Source organism: Jaculus jaculus, chromosome 2, assembly GCF_020740685.1.
Source record: "Jaculus jaculus isolate mJacJac1 chromosome 2, mJacJac1.mat.Y.cur, whole genome shotgun sequence".
Taxonomy (NCBI): Eukaryota; Metazoa; Chordata; class Mammalia; order Rodentia; family Dipodidae; genus Jaculus; species Jaculus jaculus.
The window spans coordinates 61,726,852-61,741,471 of record NC_059103.1 but is presented as its reverse complement, the minus strand read 5'-3'; the positions used below and the strand labels follow the sequence as shown (position 1 = coordinate 61,741,471).

The window sequence follows — 14,620 nt, the reverse complement described above, 5'->3', positions numbered from 1 at the left end:
ATAAGTTTTATGTATGGTATTAAAGGTTTTATGAGCTGTATTGCAAATCCTGCTCTTCCACATGTGAGCTTGGTTCTCTGATAATGGACTGATGGGTCTTCTAATGATTCATTTGCTCTGAAACACCAGACACTGTTTTAAAAGATATAAACAAACATTAGAAAAATGTGACAACCCTTCCTAATTTCCATTTTTCATTCCAGAGCACACATTCCCCTGTGTAGACTATGGACTGTCTTCCCTAACCTCTAACTAAAGTTTCCATTTCTTTTCTTTCTTTCTTTTTTTTTTTTTTTTTTGGTTTTCAAGGTAGGGTTTCACTCTAGCCCAGGCTGACCTGGAATTCACTATGGAGTCTCAGGGTGGCCTTGAACTCACAGCGATCCTCCTACCTCTGCTTCCCAAGTGCTGGGATTAAAGGTGTGTGCCACCACACCCAGCTAGTTTCCATTTCTTAAAGAAAATCGGCAAGGTGTGTGTGGTGGCTCATACTTGTAACTCCAGACTTGGGATTTCTATTAGTTCAAAAACAGCCAAGACTACAGATTGAGTTCCAAGACAGCCTTGTGATATTCTGTCTCAAGCTTACCTTACTCGAGACAGTGTTTTGTTGATTATTGGTCATGCCTAATTAATCACTGCCATTAGACTATGGCTTAAACACCTTTCATGGGGAAGCCCCCATGTTTGCAGTAGGAGCCTCCAAATTTTATCTTAAGGAGTTTGTCTTATCACACCCATAGTTCCTCCAAGATATGGGTAAATGGTGTATCTAAAATTGCACATAAATGATAAGCCCTCTTCCTCAGTCTTTTTCAGAAGTTTGACAGTTGAGGTCCAGCGTGTTATATAAGAGAGATGGGTGAGCTTGCCAGGTTCATACTGAAGGCAACACAAGGATAGTCTCCTAGCTTCAGTGAAATCTTCATGACAACAAATTCAATTCATGAGATGAAAATAGGAGCTTATCTCACTGTAGTGTCTAGCCTAAAGGAATTCATCCATCCTAGCCTCATTCCAAATACAAATTTCCCAATCCACAAGTCTGGGTTCTTTCAGCCTAGCTCTGATGGTTGTAAAGATTATGAAGATTTTTATGTATAAGCCATTGTCTCTTGTACTTGTGTTCCTGCTATTATATAATTGCTATTACTAAAAAAAAAAAGAAAGAAAACCTGAGCCGGTGTGGTGGCGCACGCCTTTAATCCCAGCACTCAGGAGGCAGAGGTAGGAGGATCACTGTGAGTTCGAGGCCACCCTGAGACTCCATAGTGAATTCCAGGTCAGCCTGGGCTAGAGTGAGACCCTACCTTGGAAAAAAAACAAAATAAAAAACACCTGCTTCCCTAAAGTATGTTGAAAAAAAAAAAAAACATTTAATTTGGCATTATGTCCAGAATACCCATATATGACACTTTAGAATCACTGGAAATCAAAACAAAATTGCACATTAAAAGAGGGTACCAACACATGATATATCTGTACAAAATATCTTGTTAATAATAATTATAAATCCAAAGAAAAAAATATATATTTCCCAATCTTATGTAATGAACATGTGTTTTTAAACTTTTTATCTACAGCTTTCATAATTATAGACAATAAACCATGATAATCCCAAATCCACCCTTCCCTTCTCAATTAGTCGCTCTTTTATCTTTATGTCATCATCTTTTCCTCCTATCATGAGGGTCTTGTGTAAGTAGTACCAGGCACTTCAAAGCCATGGATATCCAGGCCATTTTGTTTCTGGGAGAGCACACTGTAAGCAGTCCTACCCTTCCTTTGGCTCTAACATTCTTTCCATCACCTCTACCACAGTAGACCTTGAGCCTTGGAAGATATGACAGAGATGTGTTACTGATGAACACTTCACTGTCACTTCTCTCAGCACAATGGTAACTTTTTTTTTTAATTTTTATTTATTTATTTGAGAGCGACAGACACAGAGAGAAAGACAGATAGAAGGAGAGAGAATGGGTGCGCCAGGGCTTCCAGCCTCTGCAAACGAACTCCAGACGCGTGTGCCCCCTTGTGCATCTGGCTAACGTGGGACCTGGGGAACGGAGCCTCGAACCGGGGTCCCTAGGCTTCACAGGCAAGCGCTTAACCGCTAAGCCATCTCTCCAGCCCCAATGGTAACTTTTGAATCACCCTAGTGGGGAATATTTTTCTAATAAAATGAGAAGAGCTATGACAAGAGAGCTAGTTCTGGTCTTGTTGAGAACACTCTTCACTTTCTGTCAGGTGGTCAATAGGGAAGTGGTTTCAGCTAGCCCCAGCTTGATTTCTCAGTGACCTGCAGCCCAAGCATGTGGAGTCTTCAGCAATAGGGTCTTATCATTTTGTTCTGGAGGGAAAATAAGCATTGGCAATGCCCTACAATGTTTTGGAACCATTGGGGTACTTCATGGCCAACAATTCACTTGAAGGTATCTCATGCCTGGCACTGAACATTTTCTAGTAACAATATATGGCTTCTGAGGGTGCCCTTATGCAAAGAAGTAAGTTTCCATATGGCTTATTCATAATATCTTAAATTTTGATTAACCCACCCTACAACCCTTCTTTTATTCAATCCATTCCCCTGACCTCACTTAGGCCATTGCGCTCTCAATAATCTGTTCATATGTTTACACATATACAATACCCTCCCATTATTTCCTCCCCCTCCCTCCCTTAATTATAGCTCCTTTCTAGCTTCCTGGCCTCTGCTACTGACTTTTACTCTAACTTACACACAGATCTAAACACTCAAAGCTTGGACACATGATCCACATATGAGAAAGAATCTGCAGCATTTAGCTTTCTGGGCCTGGGTTACATCACTTAATATAATCCATTCAAGATACATCCATTTCATAATTTCATTTTTCATTACTGCTGAATAGAACTACATTATATAAATGTAACACATCTTCATTATCCACTTATCAGTTGAGGGACAGCTAGGCTGGTTCCATTTCCTAGCTATTGTAATTAGTGCCACAATAGACATAATTGTGCAAGTATCTATAAGGTAGTGAATAGATTTCTTAGTATATATGGCAAGAAGTGACAGAGCTGGATCATATGGTAAATATATTTTAACTGTCTTATCAACTCTCCAAGAGTGTAGAAGGATTACTCTTTGCCACATCCTTGCCAGTATTTAGTGTAATTTGTTCTTTTGAGGATAGCTATTCTAACAAAGTGAGATGGGATCTCAAAGTAGTTTTAATTATGTATTGTTTTTAAAATCAGAGCTAAGAAAGCATTGTTCCAAAATACAATCTTTACCTTCAATATATGTGTACAATAAATCAGTGTACTGTGGATGCTGGGTTGACCACATGGACCTTATGAATGTAGTTCATTTTAACTCAAGCTCTTAGCTAGATGGTCCATCTGGAAAGAGAGAGGCTGCTGCTGGGAATGTTAAATAACCAGCTTGTATAAACATAGCTAATGTATACTAGGGCTGGAATTTAACCCAGATGCTGCTGTGAGTGTAGCCCCCTTCCACACTATCCCTGATTCTCCTGCATGTGGGAAAGGAAGATGGTGCTGAGCATGCAGTTCTGATTATCTTGGCCCATGCTGAGACCTCACAGTTTACAAGTCTCCAGGCAATGGTGCCAATCTCTAACCACACTTCCGTTGGCAAGGTTCCATGTCCATTGTGAAATCAGACATCAAAAATGTCTTTTTGTAATTGTTATTTTTCTAATTGTATGTTCTGACTCTCTAGAATACTATCTAGAGTTTTATGGAGGAATTTTGTACCCATTTTTTGAGTAGATAACTGAGGTGACTTCCACGAAAATAGGTTTTCTGGGTTCCAACAGGTAGGAGCTAAAGAAATATGTCATTCTAACTGACCTCTTGAAGTTCTTAGGTTCTTAGGTTCAAGCATTGTGATTCCTGCTGGCCCAAATGATGTAGTTATTATAGGTATTAGTTGGAGTAATTCAAATAAAGTTCATAAAACCTTATATGTCTTCACACTGCACACAGTTGGCAGTAAATGAATGTCAGCATGCATTACTGATATTATGCAGATCAGGAAATAATGGGCTGTGTTAATTGATCATACAGTTCAGGCAGTACAGCAGGACAGAAAGAACTTGGTATCAAATTGACAAGTTGCTTCACAGGAGTCAGTAGTGTGATGTGATTGCCCAGATGTCAAAGCAAATTTTAGTTCTGAGCTCTGTGGACCACAGTTCACTTGGAACACAGGTCAGTAGACAGCTGAGGATTTCATTCGATGATAAGACCATCAAGCTTGCACCTTATAGGAGAATTGTAGCAATTTTGGCATGTCACTTAACCCACTCACAAGTAGACTCCAGACTGAACACATTTCCATCACCATCTACATTGCTCAGGTACTGAGTAGACTCAATTACCAACTTCAATGGTCTTAGAAATATAACTGAAGAGTCTGAAGTGTATGATGCTGTGATATTTAAACTTGACAGAAACTATAGTCACCTAGGAGATAAATCCCTTGGCATGTCTGTGAAGGCGTTTATATATTAGGCTAATTTTAGTGGATAGATCCATCCCCGCAGCAGGAAGCATCATCCCATGGGCTGGGGTTCTGGACTGTATAACATGGAGAAAGTTAGCTGAGCACCAGAATCCATCCGTTTCTGTTTCCTGACTATGAACTGAATGTGACCACTGCTTCCTCTTCTTGATGCCATACCTTCCCTACCATGATGAACTGTATCACTTGGAACTATCAGCCAAAATCAGCCCTATCTGTCTTTCTATTCTCTGTCATCCATCTTGCACATGTTTGATATGATCTGCATACGGTGTGTGCATGTATGGTATACGTACATGTGCTCCATGTGTACACATGCAGAGGCCAGAGAAAGTTGGGTGTCCTTTAGAATCATCTGCTGCATTGTTTCCTTAAGGAGTCTCTGACTGAACCTGAAACTGCCAATTTATTTTTTTCAGTCTTGCTGGTCAGGGAGTCCCAGTGAGTCTGAGTCTTCTGCCTCTGCTTGTCACAGGACTAGAGTTACTGATGTGTGTGGCTCTTCTTGGCTTTTTACACAGCTTCTGGGGATCAAGATCAAGCTCTCGTGCTTGTACAGCAAGTGTTCTTACCAACTGAACCATCTCTCTAGCCATCCTCCCTGCTCAAATTGCTTTATGTCAGGTATTTTGTCATAGCAACAAGAAAAGTAACTAACGCAGATAAGGAGGTGAGATCTTACAAAAGATGTTGCAAAGATAGTTAGAAACACATGGGACTTACTCCCCAGGCTTCAGGGGGCCTTTTAAGGACCTGTTTTCCTATCTTGAAAATTATGTAGAAAGATGCTATCAGAGCTGGAGAGATGCCCCACTGGTTAAAAACACTTCTTGTGCAAGCATGAACACCTTTGGAAGCCTGAAAGACTGCCTGTCAATCTCCAGGACACACATAAACAGCTGAATGTGGTCATACAAATTTGCTCTCTAAGTCCTGTGGGGAACCAAAGACTGAGAACCTATGAGCTCCTAAAAGAAATGGAAAACTCCTGGGTCAGTAAGACACCCCAGCTTAAATAGGAATGGGTAGATCTGGGTGTGGTGAGCACAACTTTGATTCCAGTGCTTACAATGGGGCAGGCTAAGATAGGTAGATCACTGTGAGGTTGATGCCAGGCTGGGACAACAGAATGAATTCCAGGTCAACCTGGCCTAGAGGGAGATCCTAGCTCAAAAAAAGGGGGTGGAAGAGTGATGTAACGGGATACCTAGCATTCTACTCTGGCCCCTGCAGGCTAGCACAACCAACTGCAGGTGAGGAGACAGGATATTGCATGGACACATGCATGTGCATACACCACCCATGTACACACACTGCATTGATACATACATGTGAATACAACACTCCTCAACTCACACTGTATGGACACATACATGTGCACATAACCACTGCCCCACAAACACTATCTGGACATACATATGTGCTTACAACACTCCCCCCACTATATAAACACATATATTTGCATACACCACTCCCTCCCCCACACACTGTATGCATACACTGCAAACCACATTACATACTCACACAAGCAAGAAAAAAAATTAAATAAATGGGAGATTGTCATTGTTCCAGTTATTTATGTTTATAATATGCACTTATACTAGTATAAACACAACTAATGCAAAAATGTGAAAGAACACACATGATTACAAGTATACGAGGTCATTTTTATTTAATCAACCATATCTATACATGTTTTGGGGTGGGTTATTTGGTGGTGTTGGTTTTTGTCTTCAGTGTTTTGACATTGTGGAAGATCAAACCCATAGCATTAAATATGCCTGGCAAGTACTCTATCACTGCGCTACAGCATGCCCAAGACCTGAAAATTCACATTTTAATGGAAGAATTTTCATGGCTTACATTATCCACCTGTAAGTGCCTTGAAGCACCCTGTCACTGGGATCCTCAGACAGTTCTCACATAATAAGGAGAGAAGGGCATTAGATGGGGAGTTGGGGAAAAAAAAAAAGTGTATGAACGTCAAAGATCTTTGTAGCTTTACAGCTGTTTTCTTTCCCTTTTCTTATTGTTCTTGCTTAATTAGTTCATTAGAAAGTTTTTATTTTATTTTTATTTTATTTTTTTAAAGAAAGGCTCTTACTACGTAGCTCAGGTTCGTCTATCTCAAATTTGCAGTCCTCTGGTGTACGTCGCCCAAATGCTCAGATGACAAGAGTATGCCACCATGCCTGGCAGCTTTTCAGTTTTTAATGTGCACTTTTTTGTCAAACAGCAAATACAATGCAGATTTTGAGGATGAACAAATACTACCCCTTACACAAAAATGTTTGTGGGCATTGGAAGAAAGAAACTGAATAATTTTGAGGTCCCGACTGGAGCAGGTGAGTTCAAAGGAGAGATTCTAATGATATAGAAAGTCCATTGTAGTAATTCTGTTACTCAAGCCCTAGAGTTGAAACTATATTTGTAGGTAATCCCCATTGTCATTGTCTGAATGAAAACTGAAATCAGAGATATCTGGAATAGTTTGTGCTAGAATAATCAAAATATTTGTCAAGAAGGTGGGAGTTCATGAACTTTCTTGCATATTTTGCCATTCTCTTTCAAATCCTTTTAACTGTAACAGAAAAGATAGGACATGAAATTTATCTTTTAATATCCTAAATAGTGTGGATAAAATTCATCCTTGATAACTGAGCCAAGTCTTTCCTTGTAGAAAATTCTGAATTGATTTTGTAAGCTTCAAATTAATATTTGCAATTTGCCAGAAGGTGTTAGCTTAGAAATGGTTCTCAATTTCTGCATTCTTTTCAATTAAAATAAAAAGAACAAAGGACTAGAAACAAATGTGATCAGTACAGCCTTTCATGTTGATTAGTATTTTATAGACTTAATGTGTGTGGGCACTAATAAGACTCCTTCAGAGGGAGAATGAGATCGATCCCTTGAATTGTATCCAGCAGCTCTTTAAGTAATACAGAGCTATTTAGCATTCATAGCCAGACTCTCTTGACCCAGTCTCCAAAAATAAGTGACTATTATTTAAGTCCATACCAAGGAATATCTTTCACATACTCATATAAGCAACTCCCTTATATTTATGTATTTCAGGCTACTAAATTTAATACTATTCAATTTAGATACACAGACCGGCCTCTGATTCATTTTCATAGCTTTTGAGAATTGGACATTGAAAATAAATTATGGACAAAATATGATTTTCACTTCACACGATAGACTCACGAAGAAAAAAATCAAGGATTGTTTTGTTGGATTTTGAAATTAATATTTTTTTTTGATTTTTCAAGTTAGAGTCTCACTCTAGCCCAGGCTGACCTGGAATTCACTATGTAGTGTCAAGGGGGCCTTGAACTCATGGCAATCCTCTTACCTCTGCCGTCCAACCAACTGCTGGGATTAAAGGCATGCACCAATCCCAGCAATTTTTTTTTCCTTTACTCTAGATATAAGATTTGGGAGTGTTTCATACACATTCTTTGAGAAGATGGGTGGATTTTTTTTTTTTTTTTTGCAGTACTAGGGCTTGAATATAGGTCTTCACACATTAGACAAGTGCTTTACCAATGAGCTACATCATCAATATTTTTTCTTTTTCTTTTAGGAACAGCCTTTCTAAGTTGCCAAGTCTGGTACATATAAACACACAATAAATTAATTAAATGATGATGAATAAATAAACCAATAGCTGGGCGTGGTGGTGCATGCCTTTAATTCCAGCACTCAGGAGTCAGAGGTAGGAGGATCGCCATGAGTTTGAGGCCACCCTGTGATTACAAAGTGAATTCCAGGTCACGTTGGGCTACAGTGACACCCTACTTCAAAAAATGAAATAAATAAATAAACAAATAACTAAATGAGAAACAAAAACTATTCAATCATGTTTAATTCTTTGCAAAATTATCAGTTTGACTGATATCCTACTGGGATATTATGAGAATGGAGTGACATTTATTTGGTCATCTTATCCAAAGTAAGTAAGTAAGTAGTCATGGTGTCTTTGCACATCTTTTAAAAAATTTTAATTCTTTTTTTTTTTTTTTTTTTAGTTTTAAAGAGAGAGAGAGCATTGGCATACCAGGTCCTCAGCCACTAAAATCAAACTCTAGATGTTTCTGCCACCTAGTGGGTATGTATAATCTTGCATTTGTATCACTTTGTGCATCTGGCATACATGGCATCTGAAGAGTTGAACACAGGCAATTGCTTAACCACTAAGCCATCTCTCCAGTCCCTTCACACATCTTTTGATACAAGTCCAAGCCCTTTCTTCTAATGTCATATGGTTCATAATTCACAGTACTTCAAAGAGCAGAACGACCTCCTAATGTGGTGGACGAGACCAGGAGGCCTGGGGGGTGTGTGCTGAACTATGCTGCAAAGTTTCGTGGTGATAGCAGATTGGGACCAGGACGTCTGTGAAGGACATAGAGACACTCTGGAAGCCAAGGGAGAAGAAATCCAGAGAACATGAGACAAAATTTAAGACTGAAGAACCAGTAGAAGGGGTTGAAGAAACCATTGTGAAAACAATTAAAAAGTGAAAACATTTAAAAAGAAAGCAGGGCCTGAAGTCGATATGGATTCTCCTAAGTCCAACAAGGTAGAGAAGCAAGAAGAGGCATCTCAAAATGACAACATCTCGGGCTGGAGAGATGGCTTAGCGGTTAAGCCCTTGCCTAGGAAGCCTAAGGACCCCGGTTCGAGGCTTGGTTCCCCAGGTCCCACGTTAGCCAGATGCACAAGGGGGTGCATGCATCTGGAGTTCGTTTGCAGAGGCTGGAAGCCCTGGCGCGCCCATTCCCTCTCTCTCCCTCTATCTGTCTTTCTCTCTGTGCCTGTCACTCTCAAATAAATAAATAAATAAAAAATTTTAAAAAATGACAACATCTCTTCTGAAACCAAAACTGCCAAATTAAAAAAAAAGAACCACATTGAAGAGAAAGTTGTTGCTGCTAAAACTAAAAATAAGTAAATAAAAATTAAAAAGTGAGAAGGCCTTCAGAAGATGTAGGTGCTCCTAAGCCTAAGAAGATGAAGAAAGAAAAGGAAGTGAATGGAAAGATTGGAGGATAAAGCCCCAAATTGAAGAATGCAATGTTTCCTTTTGAATTTGACTCCAGTGAAGCCACAGGTGAAGAAAGTAGAAGTGAAGTAGAGCAGGAAATCCCTGTGGAACCAAAAGAAGGTGCTCTCTTTAATTTTCCCACATCTGAAGAGATTATTGGGTTTCTTAAAGCTCGTGGGGGGTGGGGGAACTTCTTGTTTTCTGTGCAAGCAAAGACAGTCCACCATGTGTACAGTGAAAAAGACCAACTGCTCAGGAGTACAAAGGAACGGGGACAACATTCTCCTCTGCCATTCCTTTGATCGAGAAGCTCCACTTAAAGACAGAAAACGAGATCCTGCTCCATGTACTGATTCTTGCACCTACAAGAGAGTTGGCAAATTGAGTAAGTGGACCCATCAGTGACATCACCAAGAAGCTGTCAGTGGCTTGTTTCTATGGTGGGACGCCCTATGGAGCTCAGATTGAACAAATGCAGAATGGGATTGATATCCTGGTTGGGACACCAGGTCAAATCAAAGGCCACCTACAGAGTGGCAAGCTAGATCTCAGCAAACTTAAACATGTTTCCCTGAATGAAGTTAATCAGATGTTAGATATGGGCTTTGCTGATCAAGTGGATGACATTTTATGAGCAGCATAAAAGAAAAATTCTGAAGAGAATCCCCAAATTTTCCTTTTCTCTGCAACTTTCCTTCACTGGGTATTTAAGGTTGCTAAGAAATACATGAAATCTATATAAGAACAGGTGGACTTGATTGGTAAAACGACACAGAAAGCAACAATAGCTGTAGAGCATTTGGCTATTAAATGACACTGGACTCAGAAGGCAGCAGTTTTTGGGGATGTGATCCAAGTGTACAATGGTTATCAAGGAAACATGAAAATCTTCTGTGAAACCAAGAGAGATGCCCAGGAGCTGTTACAGAGCACATCTATAGAGCAGGATGCCCAGTTATTACATGGAGACATTCTACAGAAGCAAAGGGAAATCACCCTGAAAGGATTCAGACACGATGATTTTGGAGTTTTGGTAGCAACCAACATTACTGCATGTGAGTTAGACATCCCTGAGGTCGATTTGGCTATACAAAGATGCCCACTGCAGGATGTAGAGTCCTACATCCATCACTTGGGCAGACAGGATGAGCTGGGAGAACAGTGGTCTGTATCTGCTTCTATCAGCACACACAAAAAAAGTACCAATTGGCACAAGTAGAGCAAAAAGCAGGGAATAAATTTAAAGGAATTTGTGTTCTTTCTGCAACAGAAATAATAAAAGCTCTCAGGAAAGATGTTGCCAGCCTTTTAGATTCTGTGCCTCCCACTGTCATTGGCCATTTCAAGCACTCAGCTGAGAAGTTGATAGAAGCAAAGGGTGCTGGGGAGGCCCTGGCAAAAGCACTGGCACACATTTCAGAAGCCACATCAGTAGACCAGTGCTCCTTGCTCAACTCAGAGGCAGGTGTTTTTTTTAATTTTATTTTTATTTTTATTTATTTATTTTTATTTATTTGAGAGCAACAGACAGAGAAAGAGGCAGATAGAGAGAGGGAGACAGAATGAGTGCGCCAGGGCCTCCAGCCACTGCAAATGAATTCCAGACAAATGTGCCTTGTGCATATGGCTAATGTGGGTCTTAGAGTATCAAGCCTCCAACTGGGGTCCTTAGGCTTCACAGGCAAGCACTTAACTTCTAAGCTATCTCTCCAGCCCCAGAGGCAGGTGTTTTTGACCTTACAGTATTAAGTTGAAATGCCAAACATTAGTTATGCATGGAAAGAATTTAAGGATCAAATGGGTGAGAGAATTGATTCCAAAGTGAAGGAGACAGTCTCTTCCTCAAAGGAAAGCTGGGTGTTTGATTTGATGTCCACACTGAAACAATCACAGAAATACAGGAGAAACCTCTGGTCAATTTGATCAACTGAAAAAAGAGAAGTTTCAAATTAACAAAATCAGAGATTAAAAAAAAAAAAAAGTAAAGGTCACAACAGACATGAATGAAATTGGAAGAATCATTAGGACATACTTCCAAAACATCTACTCCACAATATTAGATAATGCAGAAGAAATGGAAGAATTCCTGCCAACATAGCCTACCAAAACTAAACTCAGAGTGGAATAATCTCCTAAGCAAACTGATCACATCCATGAAGATTCAAAAGGTAACCAAAACCCTTCCTTTTGCAGTCAGGTTCTCATTGATAGCAGAAATTACCCAACCAAGAGCAGCTTTTGGGGGGAGGGGAAAGGTTTATTTTGGCTCATAGCCTCAAGGGGAAGCTCCATGATGGCAGGCGAAAATGGTGGCATGAGCAGAGGTGTACATCACCTCTTGGCCAACATCAAGTGGACAACAATAGGAACAGGACAGTGTTCCAAACACTGGCAAGGGGACACCAGCTATAACAACCATAATCCCACCCCCAACAATATACTGCATCCAGGAGGCATTAATTCCCAAATCTCCATCAGCTGGGAACCCAGTAATCAGAGTACCTAAGTTTATGGGGGACACCTGAATCAAACCACCACACTCTCTAAAAAGAAAAGTCCAGTAACAGATAGCTTCATGGCTAAATTCTATCAAACCTTCATAGAAAAACTGAAACCAATTTTTCTAAAACTGTTTTGAATAACCAGAGAGCTGACAATCATCTCCATCTCCCCTTATGAAGCCAGCATCACTCTAATAACAAAGCCAGTCAGAGATGCAACAAGGAAAGAAAAGTACAGGTCTATATCCCTTATGCATTTAAATGCAATGATCCTGAACAAAATCCTTGCAAACCAAATTCAACATAACAGAAGCATTACCCACATCCATCAAGTAAGTTTCATTGCAGAGATGCAGGGATGGTTCAACATGCAGAAACTGGTCAATGTAATATACCACATAAGTAAACTTAATCACAAGAACCACATGATCATCTCAATATATGCAGGGAAGGACTCTGAAAAAATACAACACAGTTATTGATGAAAATGCTGAACAGAATAGGCATGAAGAGCTTATATCTCAATTCAATAAAGGTGACATATAAATCACCTAAGGTCCAAACAATATTTACTGGGGAAACACCCAAGGAGTTCCCACTGAAATCAGGAACAAGGCAGGGGTGCCCACTCTCACCACTGGTCTTCAACATAGTACTAGAAGTTCTAACCCAAGCAACAAGATAGGAGAAAGAAATAATAAGGATACAAATTAGAAAGAAAGAAGTCAAGTTAGACCTATTTGCAGATAGTATGATCCAATATAAAACTGACCCAAAATTCTCCATATCAAAACTTCTAAAGATGATTAATTCCTTCAGTAAAGTGGCAGGATACAAAATCAACACACAAAAATCAGTAACTTTTCTATATGGAAAAAAAATCACTGAGGCTGTCCTAATTTCAATAGCAACAACAACAACAAAAAATTTTAAATATCTTGGAATAACACTAACAAAGGATGTTAAAGACTTACATAATGAAAACATTAAAAAAATCTTGAGAAATAAATTGAGGAAGACATGAGATAGTAGAAAGACCTCCCAGGCTCATGGATAGGCAGAATTAATATTGTGAAAATAGCAATTCTATCAAAAGTAATATACAGATTTAATGCAATGCCATTCCAGCATTCCAGCACCATTATTCACAAAGATAGAAAAAATGATCTCAAAATTCATATGGAATGGAGCAAACCTTGGATGTCCAAACAGATCTTCAGCAAAAGAAACACTTCTGAATATATCACCATACCTGAACTATTGTACAAAGCTATTGTACAAAGCCACTGTGACAAAAAAAAAAAAAAAAAAAAAAAAAAAAGCATGGTACTGGCATGAAAACAGAGACATAGATCAATGGAACAGAATTGAAGACAGAACTTAGGTCAAGTAATTACAGTTACTTGATATTTGACAAAGGTGCCAATAAAGTAGATTGGAGAAAAGACAGCATCTTCAACAAATGATTGTGGACAAACTTGACCATATCTAGAAAAATGAAACTAGACCCACTCATATCACCATCCACAAAACTCAAGACTAAATGGATTAAAGGCCTCAATATAACACCTCCAACTCCTCCATTGGAAGAAAAAATTAGGAGGAACTGTCCCTGATATGGGAGTGAGGAAAGACTTCCTGAATAAAACCCCAGTATCCCAGGAAATTAAATAATCACTCAAACAATGGGGTCTCATGAAGTTAAAAAGCTTTTGCACAAAGATATCATAAGCAGAGCCAATATATTACCCACTGAATGGGAGAAAATCTTTGTCAGCTCTACCACTGACAAAAGCCTAATATCTAAAATCTACAAATAAGTCAAAATACTAAACAATAGAAAAATCAAACAACCGTGAGAGCTTGTTTGGAGGTTCTAGCAAGGGAGTGCACCTACTCGTATACCCTTGACCAAAGACTAGTCCTCCTCTATTTGGGGAAGGTTTTCCTCTTCGACCAAGCACACAGCTTTGGGAGGGATGCATATGGAGCAGTGAGGGAGGAAGTGGACACCCACCTAGCCAGCCAGATCAGCCAAATCAACCCTGTCAATCAATGGGGTGACAGATGTCACAGCCAGATAGCCCTCACATACAATGGAGGGGGTGGGAAACATACATCTACACACAAATGGCAATGGTACCATAAAATTCTACATTCTAAAAGACAGACCAAATGGCTGAACCTTCACCAAGCCCTCACAGGGAACACCTGAGCCACAAAACACTGGAGGGGGTATGATGAAGACTGACCTTAATCTTCAACAGCTTCTCTCTCTCTCTCTCTCTCTCTCTCTCTCTCTCTCTCTCTTCTAACACTTTTATAAGAGTTATCTTTTCCTTTCTTGTCTTAGTGGGCACTGACCTGTAACTCCCAGAACCAGAACGTGGCTATCATCTACAATGAGCTTTTGATCAGAAAGACCTACAAGGTTTCCTAAAAGAAAGACAGATTTCTGTCAGAGCACTTGATGACCACCAAAGGTTAGTGGTAAGACCCTACTGCTGAAGACACCTTATGCGGTTGACATGGAAA

At 39.6% G+C, this 14,620-nt stretch overlaps 1 pseudogene; it reads left to right on the top strand.

The window, feature by feature from the left end:
- The first annotated feature begins 2,374 nt into the window (after positions 1–2,374).
- On the top strand, positions 2,375–11,515 carry LOC101606178 (annotated as a pseudogene).
- Positions 11,516–14,620: the final 3,105 nt, after the last annotated feature.